This window comes from Primulina tabacum, chromosome 14 (assembly GCF_025594145.1).
Source record: "Primulina tabacum isolate GXHZ01 chromosome 14, ASM2559414v2, whole genome shotgun sequence".
Classification (NCBI taxonomy): domain Eukaryota; kingdom Viridiplantae; phylum Streptophyta; class Magnoliopsida; order Lamiales; family Gesneriaceae; genus Primulina; species Primulina tabacum.
In genome coordinates, this window is record NC_134563.1 from 26688568 (window position 1) to 26703048 (window position 14481).

Here is a 14481-nt window from a genome sequence, read left to right on the forward strand (position 1 = left end):
AAGGAATGCAGGAGTACATCAGGTAACTGATTTTTCAGCTGTCACTGCACAATTAGAAGCACTTAACAGGAAAATAGACAGCATGAACGTAAACGGGACAGCAATGAGTCTACAGGAGGAATTCTGTGAAAAATGCGGAGGAGAACACTATGTTAAGGACTGTCAAGACAGTGGTCCTTTTTATGTGAACGAGGAGGCACCGGTGAATCAAGTGGGGGTCTAAAACCGTCCGAGGAATGATCCTTACTCAAGTACATACAATCCTGGATGGAGACAACACCCCAACTTCTCATGGGGTGGTCAAGGCAGTCAGACTCGACCACAAGGAGGACAACAGTACAGTAAGCAACCGATGTATCCACATGAGCCTCGAGAAGAAAAGTCCAATTTGGAGCAGATGATGTCTAAGTTCATTTCAGCTACCGAGACTAGACTACAGAATGATGATGCATCGATAAAGGGGCTAGAGAATCAGATTGGGCAGTTAGCGAAGATGATAGCAAGTAGAGAGCCAGGCACCTTGCCAAGCAACACTGAGACTAACCCAAAAGAGCAAGTGAAAGCCATAGCATTGAGGAATGGAAAAGTGCTTGAACCAGAGGAAAAAGAAAAAGAGGATCAAGGAAAAGAAGCAGTTGGTACGCACACAGGTAAGTTTTCTAACTCTACACCAGCACCCACTGCACAATCCAAAATTTTTATACCTCCTCCTTTTCCTGCAGCATTGAAAAAAGCAAAACTTGATGCGCAATTCGGTAAGTTTCTAGAGGTATTTAAAAAATTGCACATCAATATTCCTTTTGTTGATGCCTTGATTCAAATGCCAAGTTATGCTAAATTTCTGAAAGACATCGTAGCTAATAAGAGGAAGTTGGAGGATCACATGACGGTAAAATTGACTGAGGATTGCTCTGCATTGGTACAAAACCAGATCCCACCAAAGCTAAAGGATCCAGGGAGATTTTCTATCCCTTGCATGATTGGTGATGTTGTTTTTCCTAAAGCTTTATGTGATCTTGGTGCGAGCATTAATCTTATGCCTTTATCTGTATTCAGGAAACTTGGATTGGGCGAGCCTAAACCGACACAGATGTCCTTGCAACTAGCTGACGAAACCGTCAAACATCCACGAGGAGTCAAAGAAGATGTGTTGGTAAAATTGGGAAAGTTTACATTAACTACAGATTTTGTGGTGCTTGACATGGAAGAGGATAGGAAGATGCCTTTGATTTTAGGGAGACCGTTCCTTGCAACTGGCAAGGCCGTGATTGAAGTGCAAGAAAGGAAGTTGAGATTGAGAGTGGGAAATGAAGAAATCACTTTTAATATTTTTAACGCTCTTAAGCACCCACTGCACACTAATGATTGTTCTATAGTTGATTCATCGGATTCACTTGTGTGTCAATTTGTGCAGGATGCCACGAAGGATCCATTGGAAGCAACTCTCACCACTGAATTGAAGGAGGATGAACTTGATGAAGAAAAATCTGTAAGAGTGGCGTACTGTGATGCCAACCATCGATGGAAGAAGCCAGAAAGGATGAAATTGGAGGACATGGGGTATCGAAGAGATTTGACCCCTCAGAAGTCAAGCATTGAGGAACCGCCAACACGTGAGCTCAAACCACGGCCTCCACACCTGAAGTACGTGCACTTAGAGCGTACAAAGCTGAAACCTGACAAGCGCATCACATCGAGAGAATTCAAAGAAGGTGAAGCGGTGCTGCTATACAACTCCAAGTTGCGCCTGTTTTCTGGCAAGCACAAGTCAAGATGGACGGGCCCTTACAAGATCACCAAAGTATTCCCCTCGGGAGTATTAACTTTGAGAGATGGGAAAAATGAGCCGTTCATAGTCCATGCTCAACGACTGAAGCATTATTTGGGTGGTGCAGTGGAGCCACAAATTGGAGTCACTCGATTCCAAAACAGTTAGAGCTGAGAAGAACGGACAGTCAAGCTCTCGAATATAAATTGAGAACTACCCCTCTCTCCCTCATCTTGCATTTAATTCGATTTTATTATTTTCATTTTTTTTTAGAGTTAGTCATTCTTCTTATTTTAATGTTCGTTTTAGGCATCATCCCCTCGGAGGAGCACGAGGAGGAGGATCAGTGAGAGGGGAGTCACTTCTATCCCTTCTTTTATTTATTGCATTTTGTTTCGTTCATATTTATTTATTTCTTTTTCTATTACATGCTTAGGGTATATTGTGTCCATTTTGTTGTGCCCTATCTGTCTCTTTTCTATCGTCTGTTGCATTGGGGACACTGCTCGACTTTAGTATTGGGGGGTGGATGGGTGTTGTGTTATGTGTCATTTTTTTCTTTGTTAGTTTTATTTGTTGGCATTTAGTGTTCGTCATTTTTGCATTGGTGTGTCAGCCGACAGTGTTTGAAGTAGACTTGTTAGCCAAGGATGATTAGGAAGTGATGAGACATGCCCTGTCTGTAGTGTACTTGCACTTCTTTAGCACCTACTGTGGTAAAGACATGAAGTTTTATTTAAAATGTTAAACTTTCTTTGCACAAATGTTAGAACTAGAAGCATGCATGATAAGATGGTGAAAATTTAAAACGAAAGTGGGGAACGAAGATGTTTGAAGGCGTAAATTGAACATGACAATATTCTCTTGAATCGAGGCATCTATCAGCATCGTAAAAAAAAGAGAGAAAGTTGGAGATGTAAGGTGTGGGGGAGCCGAATAAAGGAATGAAATCCTATTCCTGGCTAAAGTTGGAGATGTAAGGTGTTGGGGAGCCGAATCAAGGAATGAAATCATATTCCTGTCTAAAAATGTAAAACATAGATTTGAATATTAAATGATAAGTTCTAATATAGTCTTTTCATTACTGTATTCCTATTCAAAAAAAAAAAAAGAAAAAAAGAAGAGAAAAATAGTTGCTGATGGATACTGAGTGCAGAGGAATAGAGGAGAGTAAGATTTACACTAACAGGCTGATTTAAATATCTGACAATGGTTGAAAATAGATTCCTCTATCATTTGTGATGCTAGGATTAACAACACACACACGTTCAGGCTTTATTTGAAACGATGTCTAGACCAAGGGAAGTGCGAAGAATTGTGCTTTTGCATTGATCTACAAGGGAATATGTTGAGTTTCGCTGAGGCTAGTTGATGACTATGAATTCACTGTCGAGCTACTTGGTGTCATATTCCATTTTGTCTTGTCACCTGTTTTGCTCGAGGGCGAGCAAAAGGTTAGTATTGGGTGGTTGATATAGGTGGATTTTACTTGTTTTTCTTATCGTGTTGTGTCCCGTTGTGTTGCATTTATCTTTTAGATTTCATGCATTTTGTCACATTTTAGAATAAATTATGTTTTATTGTTACTCATGTATCTCGTTGGTGAAAATGCAGGAGATTCGTACAAAACTGAAGAAAAAGATAACTTTTGCGAAGGACTTCCGCCTGGGCGCACATTTATGTCCGCCCGGACGCTTGAGAGCTGTGAACAAATCATATTTGCGAAAGTGATCCGCCCGGGCGCGTCAAAGAAAACTTGAAATGCAGAATCTGCGAAGACCATCTGCCCGGGCAGAAACTTATGTCCGCCCAGGCGCGCCTGTATTTTTGGAAAAAATTTTGGACGATTCCTTTTCTTAGTTCTGGATATGGGCAATATGGTGGGGATCCTTGGAAGTTTTTTTAGGAGGATTCAGACTTTATTGGAGAGCCGCCACGAAGCTTGGAGAGGAATTCGTGCTTGGATTGCAGATTCGACAATTTTCCGGGCATCATTCTTCGTGTTTTTTGTCAATTCTAGTATTTCTAATTTAGTTTTCATCTTTTAAACTTTGTTTTGTTTATTTCTAATATCAATTTGAGTAGCTAAACCTTTATTATTTGTTGGGATTTAAGGGGATCATACCCCGAACTTTGATTTAAATTAATTCACATATCGATTTCTGATTTATTCTTGATTATACTATTGTTTTATCGTGTTGTTAGAGCGTAGCTAACTTTAACAACGTTTTTATATTGCAAGTGAGTTCGAGAGAATAACTTGTGATAGGAACGAGTAGTATAATCCGTGTATTTACAATTTACATAGATATATGAAATTGGATATGCTCCGATAGTTATAGTCCTAAGGGTCGAAAACTAGGGGATTTCATAGATCGACATGCAATTCGCTCTTGATAAATAATTAAAGACATTTAATTACTTCATTGAGTAGAATTAGTTTGGCATAGCTCGAGAGAGTGTGTTCAATTGAATAGAAAATCCTGTCGGAAGCATATAATCATTATCGAACGAATTAATTAATTCACGAGGGGTAGGTGAACCGAAATTCCCAACAAATCTATTTCTCATTGAATTTTAATCAACCAATTTAGATATTACATTTCACTATCCAATTATTGAATCATTTTATTTGCGTATTTATTTGAGCATAGTAGTAATAATCATTCAATCAATTTTCGTTGCTAAAGATTTAATAACTGAAAATAATAATTGTCAAACGCAATCTCCAGTGGAACGATACTCGTACTCATGTACATTATACAATTACTTGACATCGTGCACTTGCGATTAATTTTCAGCATACAAAATCATATTTTTATAAAGGATTCCACAGTGCAAGTTTTGCTCGACCACATATCATATTATCATTTAATCATGCAATTATACATTTAATCATATAATAAATATCATGCTAGCATTTAAGATCAATTAAATAAAACAATTAAGTAATTAAAATAATTTTCATGCATGTGGTTTACGTAGGTTGATTTTTCGGACGTTATAATAAAGGTTACCGCTTATCAATATAGAGTCTAGTTCTGCTTACGCCTCCTCTGCGTGCATCACATTGGTCCTGCTAGTAGTGGGGCCCTTGTTCTTAGGGTAATCAACTGCCTTTTGGCCCTCTTCCTTGCATATGAAGCATTTGAAGGTTTCCCACAAACACTTGCCGAAATGGAAAAGGTTGCACTGCTTGCATGGCTGCCTCTCTGCCGGCTTAGGAGCCCCTGGAGCCTGAGTTGGCCTCTGCTATCCGGGCTTCTTGAACTGACCATGGGATTTCTGCTGCCTCTGATGCCTCGGTGGACCTGTGAACTGCCTCTTCTGCGACTCTGAACTAGACTGGGCCTGATGTCTCTTCCGCTGCATCTCGGTGTTGATATCCCGGAGAGCCTGCTCCGCCTAAAAAGCGCAAGCATTGGCCTCATCATAACTCACCGGTCTTATCAGCGTCACATCCTGATGCAAAGTAGGTTGGAGATCATCCATCAAATGCCTCAACTTCTGGGAAGCATCTCTCGTAATAAGGGGCACAAAGTGATATCCCCTGTCAAATTTCTGGATAAACTCTGCCACAGACAAGTCCTCATGTCGAAGAATCAGAAACTCCCTCGTCAGGTGTCCCCTGACCTCTGCTAGAAAGTACTTGCCATAGATCTAGATACTGAAAGTGCAGCTCTAGAGACCATATCCAACCCTCTGCAAAAAATTGATTAGTAATACCCCCAAACTCCTTCGGGTTGAGCCGTCTACACTGCTCGTAGATGTCTGTCCGAGGCCTCGGAGCCTGCTATGCTTGCTCCATCAGTCTAGCAATACCCTCTAGGACTCGGGTAGCTGCATCTCCTAGTGATGGTGGTGGTGGAAGGCCTCTATCACCTCTAAGGTATCATCCTGACGATCAGTGCTGGGAGCACGTCTGGGAGGCATGATATCTGAATACAGTCCAAATTCTGAACGTAACCCATCATGAAATTTAATCTAGTTTTCAAAACATACAATCCTTAATGTATTAAAATTCTAAACGTAACACATCATGAAATTTAATCTATTTTTCAAAACATAACATCGTTAAATCGTGAAAACAGCTAAACATGCACTGTAAATCACTGAAAGAACATGTATCATGTAAACATGCAGGTGATAGCATTAAAACATTTAAAATTACAGGCTTGAGGCTTGAGGCTTGAGGCTTGAGGCTTGAAGACTGAGCTGCGGGAGCTGGCGGTGGCACAACCCTATACAGGACATTTGCTGTGATACCAACTGAAAAGTCTACTAATTTTTTTTTAAAAGCTAAATTTCGAAATAAATATTTGCTAGCATGCATGCAATGACTGCTGTAAAACACATGTTTTAAAATAATGGGATTACAATACTTGTAAAAATACTGCAGTTAAAAATATTCCAAAACACCAAAACTTAGATGTTCGAGCATCGTGATTCAAAAGTCAAACATGAAAAAATCCTGACTACCATCAACATATAAAAATGACAGAGTTTGAAAATATCCGTAATCTCTCCTAACTCGTAAACATGATGTGCGGAAAATATGGTCATCGGGTTAGCATTCGCACATCCAGCCATGCCTACTCAGTCCTCGGCACCTTCAGTCACCTAATCAATATGCTCACCTACATCATTCACACCTAGTGAGTCTGAAGATTCAATACACCATCAATGTTATAACAAGTACATATACATAACATTCAACAGGGAAAAATATTGTAATCAATATACATTTTATGATCTTAAAAGCAAAACGTAAATGTAATAAGGCATAACATGTCAAAACATGTCTTAACACAACATCATATACATATTCATTTTCTTTACTTGAATTCTCTTCATTAGTTGTGACTTTCGTATCAGCTCTATCGTACCAGATCTATTCGATGGATCCATCTACGTATAATCGTGGTACCCGGTCGCGGGGACATCAGCGACATTATTACTCATCCACAGATCCTTGGCCTTACGTGTCATCGTATTCGTATTAGTCACAACCAACTCCCATCCTTCAAAACATATCATCATTTATAAAAATCATGCATATACGTATATTTTCTTCAAATCAAGCATGCAGTGTATTTTTATATGTGTGATATCATAAATATTTAAAACATGTCAAATTGTGCAGGGCGCTGCCAGGATTGCTAACTCGACTCGGGTGCAAAATGACCATTTTTCCCCTGAAAAGCCTAATTGACCATTATACTCATGGACCTCAAAATTTCGACGCGAAGCCAACCGAACCGCTCAAAACACCTCAAAACATATTTATAACCATTTCATAGACGTAAAATCGATCCAAGCATTATTTATATAATTCGTTTTAAAACTTGGATCGTGGTCCCGATTTTAATTCAACCCGAAACTCGACCATTTTTTCCAAACTTAAACCATGACTCAAACCTACGTGAACAGCCCTTGAACCATTTATTTTAGACCACCTAGGCCCCTCAAAATACCTCGAGTAGAAACTAAAATTGTCTGCACCCTAGAGGACAAAACCCTAGTTACCATATCAAGCTAAAAAGTCGACTCTACACCTAACCAACTTGGACCAGCCTAGAACAATCCTTCCTAGCCCACCTCTGGACCCTCTTGGACCGACCTAACCGTGGACTCTAAATCCATGCACATGGTAGAACACAATGCGTCCGAACTCCTTCGCCGAACCCTAAATCGAGACTAGCTTCTTTGATTTCCTCCTCACTATAGACCAACTGTGCACGAGCTGCTCCAGGCCGTGACTCAGACCCACTAGGGTCTACCCCACGTCCATGGAACATCCCCTGCACCGCTGTCCTCCCCATTCACCAAATCTAGTGATCATTCGACCCTAGAACCAAGCACACTCATTCAGCCCTACCTTCCTCGATCCACAACTGGTATTACCACTAGAGTTCCTCTAAAAATTTGTGTAACATTATCCTTTGACGTAGAAATCCTGGCATCCTTTCAATCATAACAAAATCATGAGATGACATCAAGAAAGATGGAGATTTTTCATGTAATTTTTTAACCAAATGCACAAAAACATTAAGGCTGATGCTATTCACGTAAATACACACAGTTAAACATAACATGATGTGAACGAAGAGAGAAAAAAAGTTTTAAGACGTGCCTTTACGTTTAATAGCTCGAAAACTTTGATATCTTCGCGTAGGATAAGCACTGGAGAGACGGGGGAGGAACTTTTCTTGAAACCTTGAAGGATTATCAAGTTGGCTACTGATTAAACCTTCGAAATATGCTGCTGAAGTGAGGGAATGGAGCGGACGAGTATGAAGTAATTAGGTTAATAAAAGACAAACTAATGGGCCAATAATAATCATGAAAGGAGTTTAAAAAGGTTTTAGGCCCATTATGCCATTAAATAAAACTGTCAAACCCAATGACACTCTCGAAAAATATTTCGTTTAGGTACGTTTTTGAAAATATTGCATGAACCCTCAAAAAGTGATATGACTCGTTAAAATTTTAGTACCAGATAAATATATGAGCGGTCGAGTAAAAATACACAACTAAGGCACATTTTCAAAATTCATACTTAATTACACCATAAATTAAATAATTAAAAATAATTATTTAACAAAAAAATTTTTCCTGATAATCTCTGGTCTCCGTTCCTCGTTCGAGCGCAAAATACAACTTAAAGCCCTAATGCATGAAATCTTAATAACCCATGAAATGACATACATAATCATGCAATTATCATGCCTTTAAAGCTTTAAAATAATAAAAACATTGATTTTATTAAAAACACTAAATTGCATGCATTCAGTTTACGTAGTTCGAATTTTTTAGACCATACATAAGCAATCTTCACGCTAATGGTACAAAAATTTTGACACTTATATGCTCAAGGTTGATTTTGTTAGATGTGAGTTTGACAGTTGAGTTTATTTCAAGAGAAGTAAAAATGGAATTGACACTTATTACTTTATGTAGATAAAATATTAGTTGCATCTAAGTGTCAAACTGAAGTAGATGTTATGAAACAACTATTTAATAGTGAATTTGAAATGAAAGAGATGGAGACAATTTGTGATCCTTGGTATGGAAATCAGGATAAATCGAGATACAAGTAAACTCTTTATTTCATGAAGGACTTACATTCAGAAGGTGTTAAAGAGGTTTAGGATGGAAAAGTCTAAACCAGTCCAAACCCCTATGGCTCAACATTTTAAATTGTCACTTAAGGATTCTCTTGAGACTGAAGGAAATGTGCAGTACATGGAGAAAATCCCTTATTCTAATGTTGTAGGCAGTCTTATGTATGCCATGATTTGCCCCGTCCTGACCTTGCCTATGTAGTGAGTCTAGTCGATCGGTATACGAGTAAACCAGGCATGAACCACTGGGAGGCAGTGAAGTGGATTTTTAGGTGTCTCAGGAGAACACTTGGATTTGGATTGCTGTATGGAAATAGAAAATAGATTATGGAGGTTATTGAAGGTTATGTAGATGCAGACAATGCTGATTTTTTGGACTCAAGGAGATCCTTGACGAGTTGTGTTTAAATATCATGGAAATGTGGTGAGTTGAAAGTGTAACTTATAGCATGTAGTAACACTATCTACTAAAAAAGTTAAATTTATAGCTGTCACACATGCAATCAAGGAAGCTTTGTGGATATGTGTGATGGTAGCAAAATTGTAGACACAAGAGACAGTAGTAACTAAGGTGTTTTGTGACAGTCAAAGTGGCATTCACTTAGAAAAGAACCAAGTTTATCATGAAATGACTAAGCACATTGATGTCAAGCTCTATTTCGTAAAAGAGGTAATCTCAAAACTGAAGGTGAAGCGGGAGAAGATTTCAACCAATGAGAATTCTGCATACATGTTAACTAAACCATTACCTGGTTCAAAGTTCAGATATTGCATAGAGTCACTGCATCTCGAGAAAGAAGAAAATCTAGCCAAGGTGGAGAATTGTTGAATCAATAGCCGAGATTTCATCTTGGCAAGTGGAAGAAATATGGAGAAAGCACAAGTTCACACCGTTGGATTAGAAATAACAGTTATGATGTATTCTTTCTGTATATAAATTAATATTCATCTAGTCATTCAATAATTCAAAGACAAGAGACTACTGTATTTGTTACTCTCCAAAAACAATAATATTTTCCTTTCTTCTACACTTCCTCTCATTCTCTCGTATTGCTAGCACACACATTCAAGCAGATAAAGTCTTCTGCTGCACAGTAGCGAATCACGCACCATTCACAACACGAAGTCTAAATCAATTACTTCGTCAATATTAAATATTGCTGAAATCATATATAATTAATAACTTCACTATTTGACGAAAAAAATCGAAGTAAATGCAACATTCTACTTCACCATAATAAAAAAATTGTGAAGTCTTATGTAGTCATTCACTTCGGCAATTAACTAGCAATTCGTTTCGATAATTAGCGAATCTCATGAAATAAAAGACGTTCTTACTTCGGAATCGGCCCAGTTTCGAATTGGTTTTTGTTGCTTGGATCGGTAAAATACTTCGTTTTTTATGGCCCATGACTTCGTTTTTAGGCGAAGTAAAAAAAATATCTTTTTATTTGATAAACGTCTACTTAGGTAATAACAATTCTATTACTACGGATAATGTTGGAAGTAAAAAGTCGTTTTTCTCATAGTGAATTTGGAGATTTGTTTCCAATTTTTCCTCAATTTACTGGCGTAAACGTTGCAGCTTCTTGAACGATCCATATTATTATATTGTTGTGATCATCATACTAACGTATTATTTACCCAAACTATATAATATATTGTTTTTTACATCAATTTCTAGAACGAAATTGACTGAAATGGTCTGTGCAAAGCAGCTTTGAAAATTTGGAACTTTCTCTTTACTATTGAATACATGAAGCTAATTGAACAATCCACACATAGCAAACACGGTTATGACATCTGCATGTAAAATAATTTAATCCCCGAAATTAAAAAAATAAAATAAAAAATTTAAAAAAGGAAAAAGAAAAAAGAAAACCTTGCTCAGAACTAAGCTAATCACGTGCAAATAGTTTTAGGCATAGCCGATTTGTGGTATAAGATAATAAAAAATGAACCATATAAGATGATAATAAATCAATATGTATACAAGAATATATAATCAATTATTGTCTCATCTTTTGTTTTCAAAAATCTATCTTAAATTTTATATATATTTTTAATTGTTGGAAATTATTTATCTATGATTCATAGACTGAGAACTCCAAAGTCATCATCACAATCGGGTCAACCATGCATCCATTAGAAAAAATGTAATATTTTTTTAATCATAATAATGTCATAATTTTCGATTGAGACTATTCTTGCCTTCGGATTTGGTTGATAACTCATTATGTGCTGGCAAATCAATTGCTTCTCAATCAGATATTCAAAAAGTTTAGTTCAGGACGTATCTAATCAGTTCAGTTGTTATCTATATGTTGTGATTAATAATTGTCTCTATTAAGTAGAGTAATCGAAACGTGACGTTTGAGCTGTTATACTATATAAAAGATTTGAGTTATATCATTATATCATTGCCACATGATATAGTTTTTGATAAAAACGACAAGCGTCCGATATTATAATCAAAATTATAATAAATAAATTAAGTTCAAAAGTGCATTATTAGTTTAATATAAACGAAAATACTTTTGTCAATGACGTATACTATATTTGACACAATATTTTATTTTTGAGATCCAATTATAATCATCTCTTCCCCAAACTCGAACACCGAAAACACCAAAATTTTAATAATCAAGTATATCCTAGAAAAGGACCTCTTTGACTATATGGGTACAGTCCATTCAAACTACATAGAAAATCGGGGCTTATCGTGTACACACGGAATATAAATTTATTGGAAATTAAAGAACGGAATACCATTTTCGTCGAGATTACTGATGTCAAATTCGCATGCATCACAATCGCTCGTGTCCGGTAATTTTATCATATGATAGTCATATTTTTTTTGTTTGTTTCAAATTTCACACCATATTTGACGCATATGATCCATTTGAATTATCTTTTTTTTTATGACCAAAAAATGTTGCGAATAATTCACATGGTGAGTCGTATGTAATATGTATTCTAAAAAACATGAGAAATAAAAATAGAATAAGCTCAAAAATTGGAAAGCCACACAAAATTGGACTAAGGATTCTAGGTATCCCATTGGATTGGTTCTGTACCAAATATAGCATATGATAAGTCTTCTTCATGTTTTTCGTGGAAACAATTGAAGTTAACTAAGTATTCTAGGATTGATCAGATAATTAATATACAGAGTAATAGTCATTCATTTCTTATTATCAAATATGATCGATCCTTTTTTTTTTGTGCATAGCACCATGCCTATAAATAATAACTGTTGCAAAAAATTATTAATAGAAGGATTCGATGAAACTGTCTTGTCTTTGTGAGTAGAATTAATTTTTCTTCAAAAAAATAAAAAAAAAACTCAAGTGAGACGGTTTTACAGGTCAATTTTTTGAGACGAATCTCCGATCTTACCCAACTCATGAAAATTATTATTTTATATATCAAAAATATTATTATTAATGATATTTATATATCATGTCAACCCGTCTCACAATTATAGACATGTGAAAACGTCTCACAAAAATCTTATTCATTTTTCTTTTCCAAAACATTTAGATAAGCTTATTAATTTCTGTTAAATAAAAAAAGAAGTAAAATAGTCAGTTTGGCAACAATTTGGCACAATATATTTTAGTATAATGGTAATAATAAAAAAAACCATGCCATACTTTGTTCATTTACAATGTCCCTTTGTGGACTTCCGATAAGATTAGAACGATACAGAGAAGATTAGCATGGCACTGTGTAATGGTTCTCTTACAAAGCAGAACACAGCATATAAGCCCAACACAATATAATATTTTCTATGTAAGAGTAATCTATTCGTTTTAAGTTCTCAAAGCATCATTCATTTCTCAGTTTTCATTAATCAAACGGCATAATAAAACACCAAATAGAAAATATAAATATTATTGACTTGAATATACAAAAAGCTGCCATCGAATAAATTGTTATTAAAATAACTACAAACTACCATAACTTATTAAAACAAAATAATTAATCCGACTTAGCACAAATAAATATTGTTAATTAAAAAAATAAGACAAATTCGCAACATTTGCATAACATCATCACTAGTTATAAATTAAAGGATACTCTTTATCTATTCTCTTTTTAAAAAATGATACATATACAACCACATTTGTACAACGTACGACACAAAAAGTTCAATACAGAATTATATTTATCAATATCTCATGATATAATAACAAAATCTCACGATTTAATTGTTGTAAATATCGTTGTAGCATTATTCTCTTTTTTTCCCAACATGTCATTCGCTAAAAAAAATATAATAAAGTTTTAACGTATTAAAATCCCGATATTTTTATTTGATATGTCCATCATTTATAATATAAACTTAAAATGCAGCCAACATTTGAGTTTCCGAAGCAAAAAAAAAAACACGTGCGCCTTGTAATGCACCCATTATTTGACTGTCGTTGGTATCAGCTGACGCAAATGCGTCGCCGCCTCAAAGCCCGCCAATCGTTCATTCCATGCACATAATATATATTTTTGAGTAAGATATCACTTTAAATTTATTATAGGACACGCGTATTCCAAATTATGTGTTGAAGTTTTATTACGTCACTTATAACTGTCTATATGTATATAATGTGTGAGACATAAATTATTGAAGTTAAACTATAATAATTTAGGTAAATTTACTGATAGTTTAATTTATTTCAATCGAAACTAAATTAATGACCACATGTAAGATATTTACATGATTTTTTTAAATATTTGTTAGTACTAAATTGAACCATAAGAAAAGATAAGCACGTTTAATATAGCTTATTAAGCTCATTCGCAATATCTATATAAATACATAACCTCTGTAATACTTCTTCAAGTTTTTCAATAAGAAAAGAACTTTTGCATCAATGGATTTTCTCTTTTTTTCTAATATGGTATCAGAGCAGAGGGGTATCGCGACTCTGATCTTTCTTCTCCTTCTTCAATTGCTTCCAATGGTGAAAGGCAACAATATGGCAAATAAACAACCCAATCGCAGCATTCTAGAAGACTCGAGTAGCCCGTTTTTCCTTAAAAATGGAGATCATCCAGGATTATTGCTTGTTTCGCATCAATTAACAGGTTCAAATTACAATACTTGGAGTCGATCTTTTTCTATGGCGCTAACTGCTAAGAATAAGCTAGGATTAATTGATGGAGATATAATTCGGTCGCAATTAATGATATGTTGTATGGAGCGTGGAATCGATGCAATAGCTTGGTGATTTCATGGATTTTGAATTCAGTCAATAAAGAGATTGCAGACAGTTTGATGTATTTTCCTACTGCACGTGAAGTTTGGGTAGATCTGAAAGAACGGTTCCTTGAAAGCAATGCTTCGCGTATTTTTCAGATTAAGAAATTTTTGACCGGTTTGCATCAAGGATCCATGGATGTGAACACATATTATACGAAATTACGCATTCTCTGGGATGAATTGAAGGATTACCAACCGTTGCAGCTTGTACTTGTGGTTATATGAAGGAATTGATGTCATATCATATCAAGAGTGTGTGATGCAATTTTTGATGGGACTAAACAAATCATATGCACAAATTCGTGCTCAGGTGTTAATGTTAGATC

General features: G+C 35.9%; 1 pseudogene; it reads left to right on the forward strand.

Moving 5' to 3' along the window:
• The first annotated feature begins 12564 nt into the window (after window positions 1-12564).
• On the forward strand, window positions 12565-12661 carry LOC142525678 (U6 spliceosomal RNA; annotated as a pseudogene).
• Window positions 12662-14481: the final 1820 nt, after the last annotated feature.